This window comes from Mustela lutreola, chromosome 4 (genome assembly GCF_030435805.1).
Source record: "Mustela lutreola isolate mMusLut2 chromosome 4, mMusLut2.pri, whole genome shotgun sequence".
Taxonomy (NCBI): Eukaryota; Metazoa; Chordata; class Mammalia; order Carnivora; family Mustelidae; genus Mustela; species Mustela lutreola.
Window position 1 is genome coordinate 191,554,926 of NC_081293.1, and position 17,346 is coordinate 191,572,271.

Below are 17,346 nucleotides of genomic sequence, written 5' to 3' on the forward strand. Positions count from 1 at the left end.
ACCAGTGCCTGTTAAATAAAACACTCAGGCTGTCCTAAGACTCAATACTTCATGTTCCAAGAAAATGCATACTTTTAAATATACTGACTAGAGTTTTGGTCCAAATCCAAGTCCTATTTCCTTTCTGGAGCCCCCTTCTACCTCCTTTTCCTCTTTCCTTTCTTCTTTAAATCTTTCCCCAAATTGAATCATATAATTAATAGCCAATAGGGGATGTGGGTTGGTGAGGTCAACGGCATAAAACATAGAGGGAATGACAGGAACAGAAATCAAGAGAACCTTCAGGATCCTGCCCAGTGAAGGACCACTTGAGTGACAGTGAGCATGTCCTTTAGTCCTTTAACTCCCTCCTGACAGAGCTCAGGGTTCTGAGCTAATAAACAAGGAGGACTGGAGACTTGCTTGCTAAGTCCCTGTCCAGTCTCAAATGACAATAGCACTGCAAGGCAAACCCCCCAAATACTGAGTTGTCTGGAAAATTTTTAAATGCAAAACAAAAACACACCTATTGCTTACATAAAAAGAAAAAATAAAAAGACAAAAATATACGTGAGAAGGATAGACCCTAACTTGCATCTGAGGATGGACATGAAATTTGACAGGGAAAGGATTTTAACTGTCAGGTTTTGTTTCTTAGAAAGGAGGACACACACACACATACCAGTGGTGGGGGGAGACGCACATACACACCCACGGGGTGGGGGGCAGGGAGAGCAAGTGTGCTGAAGCAAAGGTAATATAATGTCCGCATCTGGTAATTCTGTTATATTATTTTCTTTATGTATCTGCAGGCTCGAAATATTTTATCATGAAAAGTGTTGTAAAAGGGCTGAAATTCCTGGAGAAAAATGAAGCACGCAAGAAATATGAGCCAGAAGAACCAGACACAGAGATGGAGAGACCACAGGGAATCTTTGGAAAACATCTGCCTCCCTAGGCCTAAGCGGTCTCAGGCCCAGACCCTGACTACCTTCGCAGCCCGACAGGCGCCCCTCCCCCGCGCTCCTCCGGACCTCGTCTGGGTCGCCCCTTCTCCCACTCCGGTGGCGCGGAGTTGCTCCGCACGCCGGGGCCTGCTCCGGTTCCGGAACCATCTTTGGACGATACTCACCCGTTATCCCGCAATTTCCACACCGGGCTACTCTGAAGGGGTTAGGGACTGCTTTGCAGAGACGTGACAAGGAGACAGGCCAGTCAGCCTGCGGATTCGGTAATTGGTGGAGGTGGCGGCGGCAGGCGTGCAGGGGTAGTTGGGCTGCAGTGCAGAGGGTCTGGGGGGGGAGGGGCACAACCCAGGAGCTGATTGGCGGCTACGGCGGAGGGCGGAGCCTGGCCGGCCGCCCCCACTCCTCAGAGGCCCTGCTTTGTGTCTGTTTCTGCCAAAGAATGCAGCCCCAAATCCTGGAAGGAGTCCCCGCAGAGCTCTGGGAGTGCGGGAGTGGTACGGAGCGATTTGTTAAAAAATAAATCCGTAAACTATTTACCAACAAGGGAGGGGTTGATAAATATAGATTTGTATATAAAACGATACATAACTATTTACAAGGATGAGTTAAATATACATATATGTGCCAGGAGTTAGGCTGTATCTATGTTTATATTTTTAATGAACATTTAACAAGGTATTAAAAATAGCTTGCATTTTTGTAAGGAAAAATTTATTACATATGCTTATATAAACAGAATCAGTTACTTCAGAGAGTTAAGAGTAGATTAGTTTTAAGTATGTTTTCTTCATACACCTCTAACATTTCAGTAGGAATATATATTATTTTGTAACAAAAATGGATAAATTTAATAGACTAAAATAGATGAAATATCCTTGCACAAATAGCTGGTAGTGACACTTCCATAAATATGATTTCTCTCTGTGTGGGGAATTCTTGAACTTTCCCCCTACTCCTGTCTCATTTTAGTCAAGTAAGAGCAAGATATAACACCTGACTTTATTTATTTTTTTTTTTAAAGATTTTATTTATCTATTTGACAGAGAGAGATCACAGGTAGGTAGAGAGGCTGGCAGAGAGAGAGAGAGAGGGAAGCAAGCTCCCTGCTGAGCAGAGAGCCCGATGTGGGACTCGATCCCAGGACTCCGAGATCATGACCCGAGCCGAAGGCAGCGGCCTAACCCACTGAGCCACCCAGGCGCCCTAACACCTGACTTTAGAGCCATAAGCTGACTATATGGTCCCGCCTTGAATCCATGTCTTCTCATCCAGCTTGGGGAGCTCAACTTTAGAAGCTGGGAGAAAAACCACTTGCCTCTTTTATGGCTGGTCCCAAAGGCCTGAAAGATTTGTGTGGCCTCTGTACATTCTGCTGTTTCCTCACCCTTCACTCATCACTGAACTGGCCCTTATTCTGTGGGTGCCTAAGAAGAAGGTGTCCCTGACCACACCATTCTCAAGAAGTGACCGTTAAAAATGGTCCCCTACCACAAAACAGTGTCCAGGCTGGACCTGCCACAGGAATGTGGATTCAGTGGTAAAGGGTAGATTCCTATATCCTGTATCACTTCAGGGTTTCATTAAAAGTCTCCAAACTAGGGGCGCCTGGGTGGCTCAGTGGTTAAGCCGCTGCCTTCGGCTCAGGTCATGATCTCGGTGTCCTGGGATCGAGCCCCGCATCGGGCTCTCTGCTCAGCAGGGAGCCTGCTTCCTCCTCTCTCTCTGCCTGCCTCTCCGCCTACTTGTGATCTCTGTCTGTCAAATAAATAAATAAAATCTTTAAAAAAAAAAAAATAAAATAAAAGTCTCCAAACTAGAGTAAACATAAGTCAAGAACTTTATTTTATTCTTCTTCAGATTCTCCACTTCATCATGTGGCCACGAACACGTGTTTGGTAATGTCTGTTTGGTGGATGGATGGACAAGATACATGAATGTGGGATGAGGAACTCTTAGCACACTCCTCAACAAGACAAAGAGCAGCTTAACAAAATGAATCAAATCACACCTTTCCTATGTTGTAAGTTTTCTCCTCTTCTTCATCTTCTCTTATTTAATCTTCAATAAACACTTTGTTTTCTTCCTGTATCTGCTAAAATTTCAGCTAGTTCTAGCCCCTCTCTGTTTCAGACTTCACATTACAAGCACCATTTTAAATCCTATATCCTTCTAGAGTTTCTGTTTTTCCAGTTTCTACTATGAGATTGTCATGAAATACTGAATGTAATGAAATAACTTTTGAAATATTACATTCTGTAAATACTCAGCTAAATCGGCATGAACAATTTATTAAAAATCCATACTAATAAAATATTATGCAGTTCTTAAAAAAGACAAGCTCAAGTCATACCTTGAGTAATGCTCTCCATATATATTTTCAGCTAAAAATTTGTAATGCTTCTATTGAGTTTTTATGTTTATTTATGCAGGAAAAATATGGACATATTTGGTTATCTCTGGAAGTGGAGAGGGTTGGCTACTAATTTTTTTCTTTAGACTTTTTGTATTTTTAAGATGTTTCAAATATAATTTGGGTGTAAAAAGGACTATTTGGTAATACCACTCTTAGGCTTATACCAAAGAGAAATGTATATATATGCATCACCAAAAGACACATACTAGGATGTTCAAGGCAGCGGCATCCATAATAATCTTAAACTGGATACTACCTCCTTTCTTTCTTACCCCTAGTGCTGCCCGGGCACTATCTTCCATTACAAGTGTCTTAAAAACAAAGAGAAGATTATTTTCAGATAAATTTGAGAATTTATTTTCAAAAGATTTTTAAGGAAATTCTAAAGGATGTATCTCAAGAAGAAATACAATAATCTTAGATAAATTACCTGAAATGCAAGACAAAATGATAAGAAATTTTTAAATCTGGCATTGAGAGAATACCTTATTTGGAACAACCCTTCCACTGAAAACTCACAGCAGTAAAAGTTGGACAAAATATAGGAGACAATGGAAGATTCTGAAGAGGAAACAACACAAGGAGAACTTGAGAAGCTATAATCCCAAGGGAAGAAACACACAGGACATGAGCTCCACATCTGCTGGGGATTTTCCATTTAGGTCATTTTCTAGTTCATAATGCAGAAAAAGTGAGGCCAAGCAAAAAAACTGTCAGTCTTACTGATTCAAGATTCTCAAACCAACTGAACTCATAGGACAAGATTTCACACGAGAAGGTATCTCTGAGAACTGAATATAAAAAAATCTATGTACAAATTCCCCTTAATTTGTCACTGGCTGACTCTTAAGCTATGCACACACAGAGAGGGACTGTTACCTCCAAAAATCCACCAAAACTTGTTGAAAATGGTGGTTAAATGTTAAGCAGGTGACAGTTATTTCAGTAGCTATACTGTTCTGGGAATAAAGCAGTGGAGGTCAAGAAGGTCACAAAAATAATATACTCTTGTCAACACACTCTGCTTTCAGTTGAGACATGAGAGGATTCATGGCATATCAAAAGAATGATACCTTTGGAGTAAAGATTATGGTCTTGAGTAAAGTAAAAACTTAAAATACTTCAGTTTTTAAAAAGCTTAAAACTAATGTTTGATAGCATAAAAGTAATCTTCTGGTGCTTTGTCATTTCTCATCCCCCCAAAAATCCTCTTTAGTAACAATAAAATCAAGTATAACTTTATAATTTTTCATTCATGATGTCCTTTACCCAATAAAATATTTAGGGAAAGGCTAAAAATCCGATTACATTGCCAAGAACTCAGAAGAAACAACAAATAATAGAAATAGACTCATAGGTGATTTGGACATTTGCATTCTTAGGGATTGACTTTAACTGAGTCAATATGTTGAAAAATTATAGAAGCAAGGCTGGAGAATTTCACAATATGTTGAAAAATTATAGAAGCAAGGCTGGAGAATTTCACTATAGAATTAAAATTCATAAAACTCATATATAGAAAACCATAAGAAAACAATCCCATTTGCAATATCATTATAAACAATAAAATACCTAGGAACCAATTTAACCATTAGGTAAAAGATCTATACACTGACATCTACAAAACATTGAAGAAAGAAAGTGAAGACACAAATAAATGAAAAGATATTCCATGTTCATAGATTAGAAGAATTAGTAATGTTAAAATGTTCATACTAACCAAAATTATCTACAGATTTAATACAATCCCTATCAAAATTCCAATGGCATTTTTTACAACACTAGAAAAAAGAAATCCTAAACATCCTATGAACCAGAAAAGAACTCAAATTGCCAAGGCATGCTTCCGCTAGAAGAATAAAACTTGAGGCATTACATATGCCTGATTTCTAATTATATTACAAAGCTATAGGAATTAAAGTATTATGGTACTTGCATAAAAACAAACACATAGGCCAATGGGAAAAAAATGAAGACTCCAGAAATAAGCCCACACATTTACATTCAATTCACTGTCAACAAAAGTACAAAGAAACAGGGAAAGGATAGACTCTTCAATAAATGGTGTTGGAATAACTGGATAACCACATGCAAAAAAATGTAACTGGACTCTTGTCTCATAGCATATATGAAAATCAACTCTAAATGTCTTAAGGACTTAAATGTTAAGACCTGAAATTGGAAAGCTACTAGAAGAAAACATAGGGAATAAATTTCTTGATATTGGTCTGGGCAACAAATTTTTGTATATCACCCTAAAAACACAGGTAATGAGCAAAAGTACACAAGTGGTACTACTTCAAACTAAAAAGCATCTGCACAGCAAAAGAAATAATCAACAGAAGGAAGGGACAACCTATGGAATGTGAGAAAGTGTAAACTTTATATCCCCAGTAAGGGTTAATACAAAAAATAATTAAGGAATTCAAACAACTCACTAGCAAGAAAATAAATAATCCAATTAAAAAATGAGCAAAGGACCTAAATGGACATTTCTCAAAAGAAGACATACAAATGGCCAATAGGTATACGAAAAAGTACTCAAATCCACTAATTATCAGGATATACAAATCTAAACCATGACATATTATTTCACACCTGTTGGAAGGACTACTATCAAAAAGATAAGTATTGGTGAGGGTAAGGGGAAAAGGAAACACTTATGTACTGTTGATGTGAATGTACATTGGTAAAGTCATCATGGAAAACAGCATAGAGGTTCCTCCCCAAACTGAAAACAGAACTACCATATTATCCAGGAACCCAACTTCTGGGTATATATTCAAAGAAAATGAAATCAGTATCTGGAAGTGATGTTTGCACCCCCATGTTCATTGCAGCATTATTTGCAGTAGTCAAGATATGAAAAATCAAAATGACTTAAATCATTATCCAATGAATGAATGGATAAATAAATTGTTGTATATATGTACAATGGAATTTATTTAGCCATAAGAAAAAGAAAAAAACCCGGCCATTTGTGACAACATGGATGAACTTTGAAGGCATTATAATGTTTCAAAATTTCAAAATAATTCAAAGACAAATATGTGTGACCTCCTTTATATGTAGAATCTAAAATAGTCAAACTCAGAAGCAAAAAGTAGCATGGTGCTGGGAGGTGAAAGAAATGAAGAGAAGTATAGATCAAAGGCTGCAAAATTCAGGTATATAACATAAATAAGTTCTGGAGATCTAATGTATACTACAGGGACTATAGTTAATAATATCGTATTATATACTTGAAATTTGCTAAGATAATACATCTCAATTGTTAATACACACACACACAAACAAAAGGTAAACTATGTGAGGTGATCAATATATTAATTAGCTTGATGTGGTAATCATTTCACAATGTATACATATATCTAAACATCACAATGTGCATCTTATATATGTGAAATTTTCTCAATTATACCCCAATAAATATTATGAATTAAATGTGTTATACAAAACATTCAGCCTAAAACATTACAACACATAATTTCCAAATAAGATTAGTAGTAAAATGGGGAAACAAAGGAATAAAAGAGATAGATAAATCAGACAAAAAGTAATTAGCAAAAAAAAAAAAGGAGAGACAAATAAATCTGTTTGCCCTACTAATCACAATAAATATAATTGGAATAAATTATTCAATGGTAAGTTATAAATTGTCAAACACTAATTTTATTTTTTTATTTTATGTACTTATTTTTCAAAATTATTTGTTTGGGAAGGGGAGGGGTCAAGAGAAAGGGAGAGATTCTCAAACAGAATCTCTGCTGAGTGTGGAGCCTGATGCCGAGCTCAATCTCATGACTCTGAGATAGTGACCTGAGTCAGATGCCCAAACAACCGAACCACCCAGGCACTCCTCAAGCAATAATTTCAAAACCAGCAATGAAAAACTACAGGTAAGTGACCTATATATGACTTAAAACAGATTTAGAAAGATTTAAAGTCAAAGGATGAAAGATAAATCTTTCTTAAAGGTAATCACCAATCAGGATCAACACCAGTCAAAGAAACCTTGACTTTATAGCTGAGCAAATTAAGAGTTTAAGACTAAAAGCATTAATAGGTAGCCATAATAATGAATCCTTTCATAAGGTTAAAATTTTCAATTTACTCCAATGCACTAATAATAGCCTCAAAATACATAAAGTAAAACTATACACACCTACAATGAGAAATTTCAAAATCTACCATCACAGTGAGAGATTGTAACATACTTTTTTTTTTTTTTTTTGGTAATTGACAATTCAAACAGATAAAAAATTGATAAGATATGGCAGATCTGGATTGTATAATTGCCACACTTGTTAATTAATTAGACACTACACATTATCTTCAAGTGCACAAATGTAACGGACTATGTGCTAGGTCATAAAGCTAGCTTCAAAAGTCTAAAGGAACTGATATCAAACATTCTCTGACTACATAATGAATTAGGCAACATTTACTGCAAGATAATAAAAGAATCTTCATGTGAGTAACTAGAAATTAAAATACATTGTTGTGAAAAAACGCATGGCTTAAATAAGAAACCATAATGAAAATTATAGATACTTATAGCTACATAATTGCAAAATATTCATGTCAAAACTTGTGAGATATAGCTAAAAAGCAGTGACACAAATTTAAGTGCTTAATGAGTTAAGCATATGAGCTAAGCATATACTTAGAAAATAAATACCAAAAAATTCAAAGAAGAACAAATAAAATAAATAACAATTAATGAAAAAAAACTAAGTTTTATGTATGTGTGTATAAGTAAATGAAAGAGCTAATAAAGTAGTCTAAATTCTGGCAAAATTAGTCAAAACAAAATGAGAAAGTGTACAGGTCATAATAATGATAAACTAAACATAATCAGAATATTATGAATAATTTTATTCTATTAAGCTTAAAAAATATATATATATAACAGTTAAATATCTTAGCAAATAAATTCATGAAAGTTGACTCATAAGAAAACCTAGATAGTCCTATAATCCTTAAAGTAATTGAACCAATAAGTTTAATACCTTTTGATAAAGTAAACTCTGGGGTTTTGCTGGTGATTTGAGGAGATATTCAAGGACCAGATAATTCCAACCTAGCCCAAATTCTTCCACAGAATACCAATAGTGAGACTATTACCCATCTTATTTTATGAGGTGACATCAACAAATAATAAAGTTAGAACCAAAGAAGATAATTGCATGCCAATCTCAATTCACATATATAAATGCAAATATCTAATGCTTATGTCTATATCATTATATAAAAATTATTGCATATTTACCAAAGACAGTTTATTCCAGGGATGCAAAGTTGATTAAATATTAAAGACTGAAGACTATCTTCATCATATTAACATATTTAAATGAAAAAAAATATGAGAAAAATCAATAGCTATAGAAGAAGCATTTTATAACAAAACATCTACTCATTTTAAAAAAGTGCTTCCCAGAAAAAGAATCCAACTTTCTTATTATTGAACAAGGCATTTATAAACTAACCATTGCAAATGCCAAAGTTTACATAATGAAATCTTTCTTTTTATCTTAAGGATAACAAAAAGGATAAAACCTTTATTCAACTTTATACTGAAAGCCCTAGCCAATGCAGTTAAGACAAGAAAAAGAAATTAAAGGTATAAGGATTGGAAAGGAAGAAACAAGACTGCCAATTTTTAGGCGATATGACTGCCTGTGTAACAAATCTGAAAGACCTTAATATAGGTAAATTTAGAATTACTAATGGAGTTTGTCACATTTGATATAGAGTCAATATATAAAAGGCAACTGATTTTCTATACATCAGGAACAATAAGCTACAAAATATAATTTTATAAAAGAAAACATTTAAAATCACAGTAAAAATATAATGTGTTTAGAAATAAATTTAATAAACATAGCAGAAGGAAAACAATAAAAAATATTACAAAAAACATTAAAAAACATTGAAGTTGAACTAAATAAATAGCATTATGTACCAGTTCATAGATGGAAAAATGCAACATCTTAAAGAGGACTTCTCTCCCCAAATTGATATGCAATATCAACCAAAATTCCAATGGGTTTGTTTGCACGTGTGTTCCTTGTTTTGGAGAACTTGATAAGTTTATTTAAATATTTATATGGAGGCATCTGGTTGGCTCAGTTGGTTGAGTGTCTGACTCTTGGTTGGTTGGTTGGGTCATGATCACAGGGCCACATGGTTGAACCCCACATCAGGCTCCATGCTCAGTGCAGAGTCTGCTTGAGATTTTCTCTCTCTCTCTCTCTCCCTCTGCCCCTCCCCCTGCTTGCATGTGCTGTCTCTAAAACAAATAAATAAAATCTTTAAAAAATATATTTATATGGAAGATCAAAGATCCAAGAATTGCTAAAAACTCTTGAAGAAGAATTAAAAAATGGGAAGAATTTTACTACCATATTTTAAGACTTCTTATAAACCTAGAATCATTAAGGAAATAGATAACTACAGGCCTAGGAAACTTAAAACAAATTCATGTATATGAAAAACTGAATTCTTGCAGATCACTGGTGCTGGGACAATTGATTATTCATATTGAATAAACAATATAACAATCAGTTTCCAGGTAGATTAAGACAAATTGCCAAATGCAAAGCTATAAATGCTTTAAGAGGTAAATATACTAAAATTAATTTATTAGCTTGAGAACATAACTTTCTTTTTTATAAAAGAAAATATTGGTAACTTGAAATTAAAATTCAAAACTTAGTTCATTGAGAGAGATGGACATAAAGAGAAAGAAAAACTAAGTACCAAATTAGAAGAAGATATTTGCAGCATATATAGCTGACAAAGAATTGGTTATCATCCACATTATATAAGGAAAGCATTCCAATGAGGCAATAAGAAAAAAAGCAAACAACCCAATATGAAAATGAGTAAAAGACAGGAATCAGGATTTCAGAGAGAAACCACAATATTTCACCAATGTCTGAAGAGATGGACACTTCATTAGTTATCAGAGAAATGCTAATTAAAATCACAGTGGAACACTATTTCATGTGCACCGACAAGTTAAAAATGAAATTTGATAATACCAAGTTATAACAAGTATGTGGAGTAATAGAAACTCTCATGTCTTGCTAGAGGTAGTAAAAACCAGCTCAATACTTAGGAAACAGATTGGAAATAACCTAATAAATTTGCACATACACAAATCTTATAACTTGGTAATTCTATGCCTGAGTATGCAGTTGAGGGAGCCAGAGTGAGCCTGTGGATGTGAACCAGAAGCCACGTGTAGGAATGTTAGAGAACATTATTTGTTAATATCCCTGTAGTAGGCAGCCTTTAAAATGGCCCCCAATAATCCCTGCCTCCAGATATTCATGGTTTTGTGTAAGCCCTTTCTCTTGAGTGCTGTCTACAACTACTGATTCACTTCTAATAAACAGAAGATCACATGTCACTTTTGAGATTAGGTTACAACATTCTGGCCTTCATCTTTATCTCTTCTTCTCTCAGGGAGCCTTTATCCTGAGGAAAGCAAGCTGCCATGTTTTCACTAGTTTCTAAACAGAAGCCCATTTGGCAAAGAAATCATGTGTCCAACCAAAGCCAGTGAGGCCAAGAGGCTTGCCAACAGTTACTTGAAGGAGCTTGGAAGGGGTTCGTTCCCTCTACCCTCAGCCTTGAGAAGACTATAGTCCCAGCCAATGCTGCTTACAGCCAGTGAGAGATACTGCCTCAGACACTCTCCGTCAAGCTCCTCCTGGATTCCTGACACACAGAGACTGTAGGATAATAGGTTTTTGTTTTAAGCTGCTAAGTGTTGGGATAATTTGTCACACAGCAATAGATAACTAACACATTTCCCAAATGAGCAACAACCTAAATGTAGAATGGATAAGTTATAGTACACTCCTACCATAAACAGTGAAAATGAAGGAATCATCAAGGGTGAATCTCAAAAACTTGAGTATCTACAGTATAATGTCATTAATATGAAAATTTTAAAAATAGGGAAAGCAAACATGTCTATGTTTTTGAGATACACACACAAATCACAAAACTATAAAGAAAAACAGGGAAATGATTAATCCAAAAATCAGCTGTCACCTCTCATGGAAGGGAGAAGGGCTTAAGCAGCTACTGTGGTACTGCAGTGTCATTTTTCAGTCTAGGAGATGGTCAGGCATTCTGTTCATTATTCTTTAGACTGTTCTTAGATGTTTTATATAACCCTTTCTAATAAATTTTTTAAAAAATCAAACCAAAGCAAAAAAGAAAAGATATTGAAATGAAGTCGGTGGACAAATAACTAATTTGGAGTATGAAAGGATGGATGGATGGATGGACGCACGGTTTGCTAGACAGGTCATTCGGTCCTTTCTGTCTAATTGAGCTTGCACTTCCTTCAAGAAGTTTCATTACTATCTGATTCATAAGTCTTTTTCTCCTATACTTAAAGCCTTCTCCTTTGATTGCAGGTTTACCCAACTCATTGGCCAGCTCCTGCGGTTGACCTGGGAACTGTATAATCCAGTACTTACAGCTTCAGGCCAAACACATTCCAGACTAAACGTTCTGCAGGCTTCACTGCACCTACTCTCACCAGCACCACCCCTCCCGCACCCCGCACCTCCCTCACCCAGCGCACCTCCCTCACCCAGCGCAGACACTCAGAGCCTTTGGGCACCTAAAGCCCTGGAGCATGTCAGGACTTTGACCTTTCAAGGGTCAAAGTTGGGGGTTGGGGGACGGTGGGAGTGGTCCTGCAGAGACCAGCAACACCCAGATAATTTAAGAGCAAGGCCCCTGGAGATGGGTATCATTACCTCCAGGGTTCCTTTTAGCTCAAATCTCAATAGCTCCTCGCAGAGCACACGCACCAAAAAAGCACAAGAAAATGGGGAAGGGGAAGGTCATCGCCTCCTGACAAGCAAGGGTGACAAACACTGCAGCAAGAAGAAAATAGAGACCGAGTTGCAGGAAGACAGCAGAGAAGAATCCGAGAGGTAAACAGCAAGAAATTCTATTGAACACGTCTGCCACCCTCCCCTTGGGGACAAACGGAGGCCCCGTACCAGTCCCCATTCTTCTCTACCCCACAGCACACACGGTCTCCTCGGGCATTCCCTCCGTCTCCGGGTCTCCCCCATCCCACCCCACCCCCGGGTCGCAGCGCTCCGGGGCGGTGGCCTCTGTTGATCCCAGGCCTCTTTGGGTCCAGAATCCATCGCTGACTCTCACTTACCGTTTGCCCGGCTTTTTCTGCAGCGCGGGTTCGGGGCGGAGAGGACTGGCTCGGAAGGGCAGCGGCCGTTCCCTAAGGCAAGGAGCTTCTCAGGTGAGAAGGGAGTGGGCGGCAGAGGAGGCTGGGGACGTGGAAAGTCTCAGGCAGACACCCGGGCGAGCGGGGCAGGGGAGAGGGGGCGTCCCAGGAGCTGATTGGTGGCTGTAGCGCTGGGGCGGAGCCTGGCCCTCTTTCCCCGGACCGTAGAAGCTTCGCTTTGTATCCATTTCTGCAGGGAGATGCTGGCCGTAGATCCGGAATGGGGACCCCAGCACCCGTCCAGGGAGTGCGGCAGGGCAATTTGTTGAGAAATAAACCTGAGACAATTTATGAACAAGTGAGCAATTGATATAATATATTTTTATAGGCGATAATACGCGATTATTTTTAAAGACGAGGTAAATCTACGGGTCCTAGATATTTTTAATTAAAAGCGTCAAGTTGCATTAGAATGGAGGATATGATTACATTCTTTTAAGAAAACCATCTTACATTGCTTATACACCGGGCAGAGCTAAGAGAGAAGGAGTTGCTATTGATACTTACCTTCATAACCACTGAGTTAGGGCGCCTGGGTGGCTCAGTCGTTAAGTGTCTGCCTTTGGCTCAGGTCATGATCTCAGGGTCTTGGGATCCAGCCAGATATCAGGCTCCCCGCTTAGTGGGTACTCTGCTTCTCTTTCTGCTGCTCCCTCTGCGTGTGCTATTCTGTTAAATAAGTAAATAAAAAAAATTTTTTTAAGCCACTGAATGGGGGCACCTGGGTGGCTCAGTGGGTTATAGCCTCTGCCTTCAGTTAAGGTCATGATCTCAGGGTCCTGGTATCGAAGAACCATATCGGGCTCTCTGCTCAGCAGGGAGCCTGCTTTCTCCTCTCTCTCTGCCTGCCTCTGCCTGCTTGTGATCTCTGTCTGTCAAGTAAATAAAATCTTTTAAAAAGCCACTGAATTATTTTAAAATAGCACTTGTATTGTTTCGTAAGTTAAAAAAGAAAGAGGAAGGTGTTAAAAATTTTTGCTAATCAACGAATAGGTGACAGACACTGGGCATGAGAGAAAGAAAGCTGTGGCTGTTACAAATCTAGACTCTGAAGCGTCTGGCGAGGCTCCTCCTTACAATCCGCGGAGTGCATTCCTTTCCTATGGCTGCAGTAACAAATGACCGCAAATTTAGTGACTTGAAAGAATACATTTATTATCCTACACTGCTGTAGCTCAGAAGCCGACCAGCTGCAGTCAAGGTGTAGACAGGGCTGTGTTCCTTCTGGAGGACCTGCGGGGAGAAATCATTTCCTTGACTTTTTCAGCTCCTGGAGGCTGCCCAGATTCTTTGGTTTTTGGGATCCATCTTCAAAGCCAGCCATCTCTCCACCTGGATCTCTCTGCCTGTCCTCCTATTTCTCTTGCTTCTCTTTCACTTATTTCTGAGTGACTTTGACCTGTTAGCTCCCTTTCTGCCCTGGATCCCACAGACCACCTTTGGTTCTGAAGCTCATTTCCCTTTTTAAGCTTATTTCTCTTTCTGTTCATTTTCTCTTCTGCATTTGTTCATCTAAAGAGTTAATTCCTTCTTTGCAGGTAGAAAGTGTAGTGGGTAGAGCACCTTGTCAACAGAACACTTGGTTGTGCTCTCTTACTCCCACTTAAAGCTCTGCTGCTTTTTGGGGTTGTAGAAACACACACGATACCCTGTGTGTGATACTGGCGTTCTTGACTCTGAGGCCTGTCAGTCCTAGTACCCCACCTCTCTGCCTTTCTTCTCCAGCTCCTCACCCCAGGCCTGACTTTCCTTCCAGGGCCAGAGCCAGTCCTTAAAGAGCTTGTGGGTGACGTCAGAGAAGGAGGGGCGAGGAGAGGGGGATAAGGGAGGCAGCTGTGAGAGGGGAGAAGCTGAGCAAAACAGCTGGGCGCCCCCATTGGCAGGGAATTTGCTGGCCGAGGTAGGTGATGTCTGCCAGTATGGGTGGAGGAGGTTGGCAGGCTGCTGCTGCCTTGTCTCCCCCCAGAAACACACACACACACACACACACACACACACACACACGGAACAAAGCCTAGAAATGTCAAGGTCATGCACCTTCTCCACCTGTGCTAACCCTTTCTTCTGTCTGCATTCAGTATTCCTTTTTAAGAATGTAGGAGATTGGACAAGATGCTTTAGCTCCCAAACTCTGTGACCAATTGCACAGCAAAAAAACAAACAAACAAAAAAAAAAACAAAAAAAACCCAGCTAAAAATCGTGGGTTTTGTGAGTGTCAGGGGAGGGAGTGGGGGAGGGCAGGCATGTGTGCTATTGACTCTGAATTTCTGAGAGGAGGAGGAATATGGCAAGAGAGAAATGCAGCTGCCTTGGCAGAGAGAATGAGAAAGAGAGAAAGCTCAAGGCGAAGGCAACTTGGGTCTTTTAGGAGCACCCAGTCTGCCTCTATAGAAGCCTCCAGACACCCTGGATGCTTCCTCTGTCTTTCAGCCTTGGAGGACTTTCTAGTCAGAAACTACCCCTCTGTGTACCGGAAGCCAGTTGCTCATTTCTGGAAACCTCTGAGAACTGAACCCTACGTCTGTCTGCCCTCCATCTGTGGTCCGGCCTGGTGGGGCAGTTCTGAGGGAGGCTAGGTTTCCACAGGTAGCTTGTAGATTTCCAAGGAGAAAGGGACAGTGGTTGTATCCGTGAACAGAAAGGCTGACCCTCTCCTGAGTCAGAAAATTCTTCCTTCCTTTGAACTGATCCTCCTGTGCTTTTTCCAGAATCTTGAGCCTGTTGGCCTCTGGACTGGAACTCCACCATGCGCTCTCCTGTCTGCAGCTGGCTGATTGCAGAGCTCCAAACTCCCTGGCCTCCGCCATCGCCTGAGCCAACTCCTTGCAATAAATCAATGTCTTCTACCCCTATCTATACAGATTTACCTATCTGTAGCCCCTCACTGGGGCTTTTCTTTATTTACCAGGCAGGCCTTGCTCCCTGTGTGTTTTCCTAAGCTTTTTTTTTCTCTCCTCACCACCCCTAAAAGCACTATATTGCATAACAAAGGGACTTCTAGTGTGGGAGGGGGACATTTTAGAACACTGAAAGTAACTCTTCACTGTAGTCTGTGATAAAAGCCTCGAGAAAAATAAATCAGCTACTGGAGGGCCTTTATGGTTGATTCCATCTCTCCCCATTTTCTCCCCATGTCCTCATATGTCCCTCCCTGTGGGCTTTAACAGGGACTAAAATCAATTTTTGAAATGGAATTATTACAAACACAATGGCAAACAAAAACATGTTTAAAGCTTATGATTGGAACATTTTGTGTTTAGAAATCAAGTGTAGGAACTTCACTGAGAAATAAACATAATCCAAATAGGAACAGTAGGAGAATGGGGGAAAACTGAGGGAAGATTGGTAAAGCAGATTTTTTTAAAGAACAGTTAAGTGCTGTCTTCTGTTTTAAGGACAATGACTTCCTTATTTTTGTGAAAGTAATGCAGTGCATTAATAGATGGGAATGCAAGAAAAAAGGAAGGATTAAAGTGTATATGCTATTTTTATTTTTATTTTTTAAAGTTTTATTCATTTAAGTAATCTCTGCGCCCTACATGGGGCTCGAACTCATGACCCCAAGATCAAGAGTGGCACCCTCCACTGATTGGACCAGGCAGGCACCTCTGCACATGCTATTTTTAATTTAAAAAGTCACTTTGGGCTGCTGTAACAAAAACATCATAGCTGGGTGGCTTGAAGAATAAATATCTCTTTTCTCACAACTTTCTGGAGGCTAGGAAGTGCAAGAGCACTTCCTCACATGGCAGAAAGAGAGAGCATGGATTTCTTCATCACCTTTCAAGGGCACCCTTATGACCTATTACCTCCCCATGGCTCTCTCTGCTAATATTACTGACATCAGGTTGGGTTAGAATTTCAACATATGAATTCGAGAGGGCCACAAACATTCCGAGAGGGCACAAGTTGGGGGCGGGGGGGTGGGGGGAGACAGCAGAGGGAGAGGGAGAAGCAGATTCCCAGAGCTTGATTCCAGGGCCCTGAGATCATGACCTGAGCTGAAGGCAGATGCTTAACCTACTAAGCCACCGAGGCATCCCAACAGTGTAACTTTTAAGTTAATTTGGATTCAACTGAGAAACCAAAGAATTGCTCAGGTAAGTGCTTCTCCACAGCACAAATATCTGAAATATTGCAAAATGTTCTGAGTTTTCTGCATTTGATTGGATGTATTCTCTTCTGGGTTGCAGCACTTTTGAACCCCAGGAAGCTGCTAGTGCTGCAGCTTTCTTTGGCGTCTCTGCAGACTAAATTGGAGGTAGAGAGACATTTCTACCTTGAAGGATTTTACTCTTTTTCCAGGGCTACCCACCTCATCAGTCCATTATCTCAGGATTGGCCAATAACAGCAAGAATTCTTAGCATTTTATCAACTCCCCTTCTTCCCTTAGTACAGTTTCTCAGGTTGTGAAGGAGCCTTAGGCAGAACTAGCGGGGGATGGTGTTTAAACATCCTTTCAAGATGAAGAATCTTATTTTTTTGCAGAGGATTTGGAGCCAGGCATCCTGGCTTCAAACACCCATTCTTACATAAGACAGAGCTTGAGGAGAGCCTAGTACGTAGAAGGTCTCAGTAAATGCCATGCATTTATTAAATTATATTCACTGTTGAGTTTCGTGGAATGATGTCATATCCCCATTCCCTCTTTGATTTATACTAAGAAGTAAATTTTTTAAGCTCTTACAACTTTCTTTTTTA

At 39.2% G+C, this 17,346-nt stretch overlaps 1 protein-coding gene and 1 long non-coding RNA gene across 4 annotated transcripts in view; one reads left to right on the top strand and one right to left on the bottom strand.

Moving 5' to 3' along the window:
- Positions 1 to 12,694, bottom strand: part of TCAF1 (TRPM8 channel associated factor 1) — a 45,306-nt gene extending 32,612 nt beyond the window's left edge. For 2 of the 3 annotated variants that reach the window (XM_059172126.1, XM_059172129.1), the window contains exon 1: positions 1,112 to 1,247. The gene's annotated coding sequence lies outside the window, so the exon portion shown is untranslated. Of the gene's footprint in view, positions 1 to 1,111; positions 1,248 to 12,565 lie in introns of those variants that run through there. The other variant, XM_059172127.1, reaches the window with a different exon arrangement.
- On the top strand, positions 11,805 to 15,752 carry LOC131829895 (uncharacterized). The gene is made up of 4 exons (XR_009353026.1): positions 11,805 to 12,326; positions 12,423 to 12,658; positions 12,840 to 12,941; positions 15,353 to 15,752. It is a non-coding gene; the product is annotated as an uncharacterized LOC131829895 (long non-coding RNA).
- Positions 15,753 to 17,346: the final 1,594 nt, after the last annotated feature.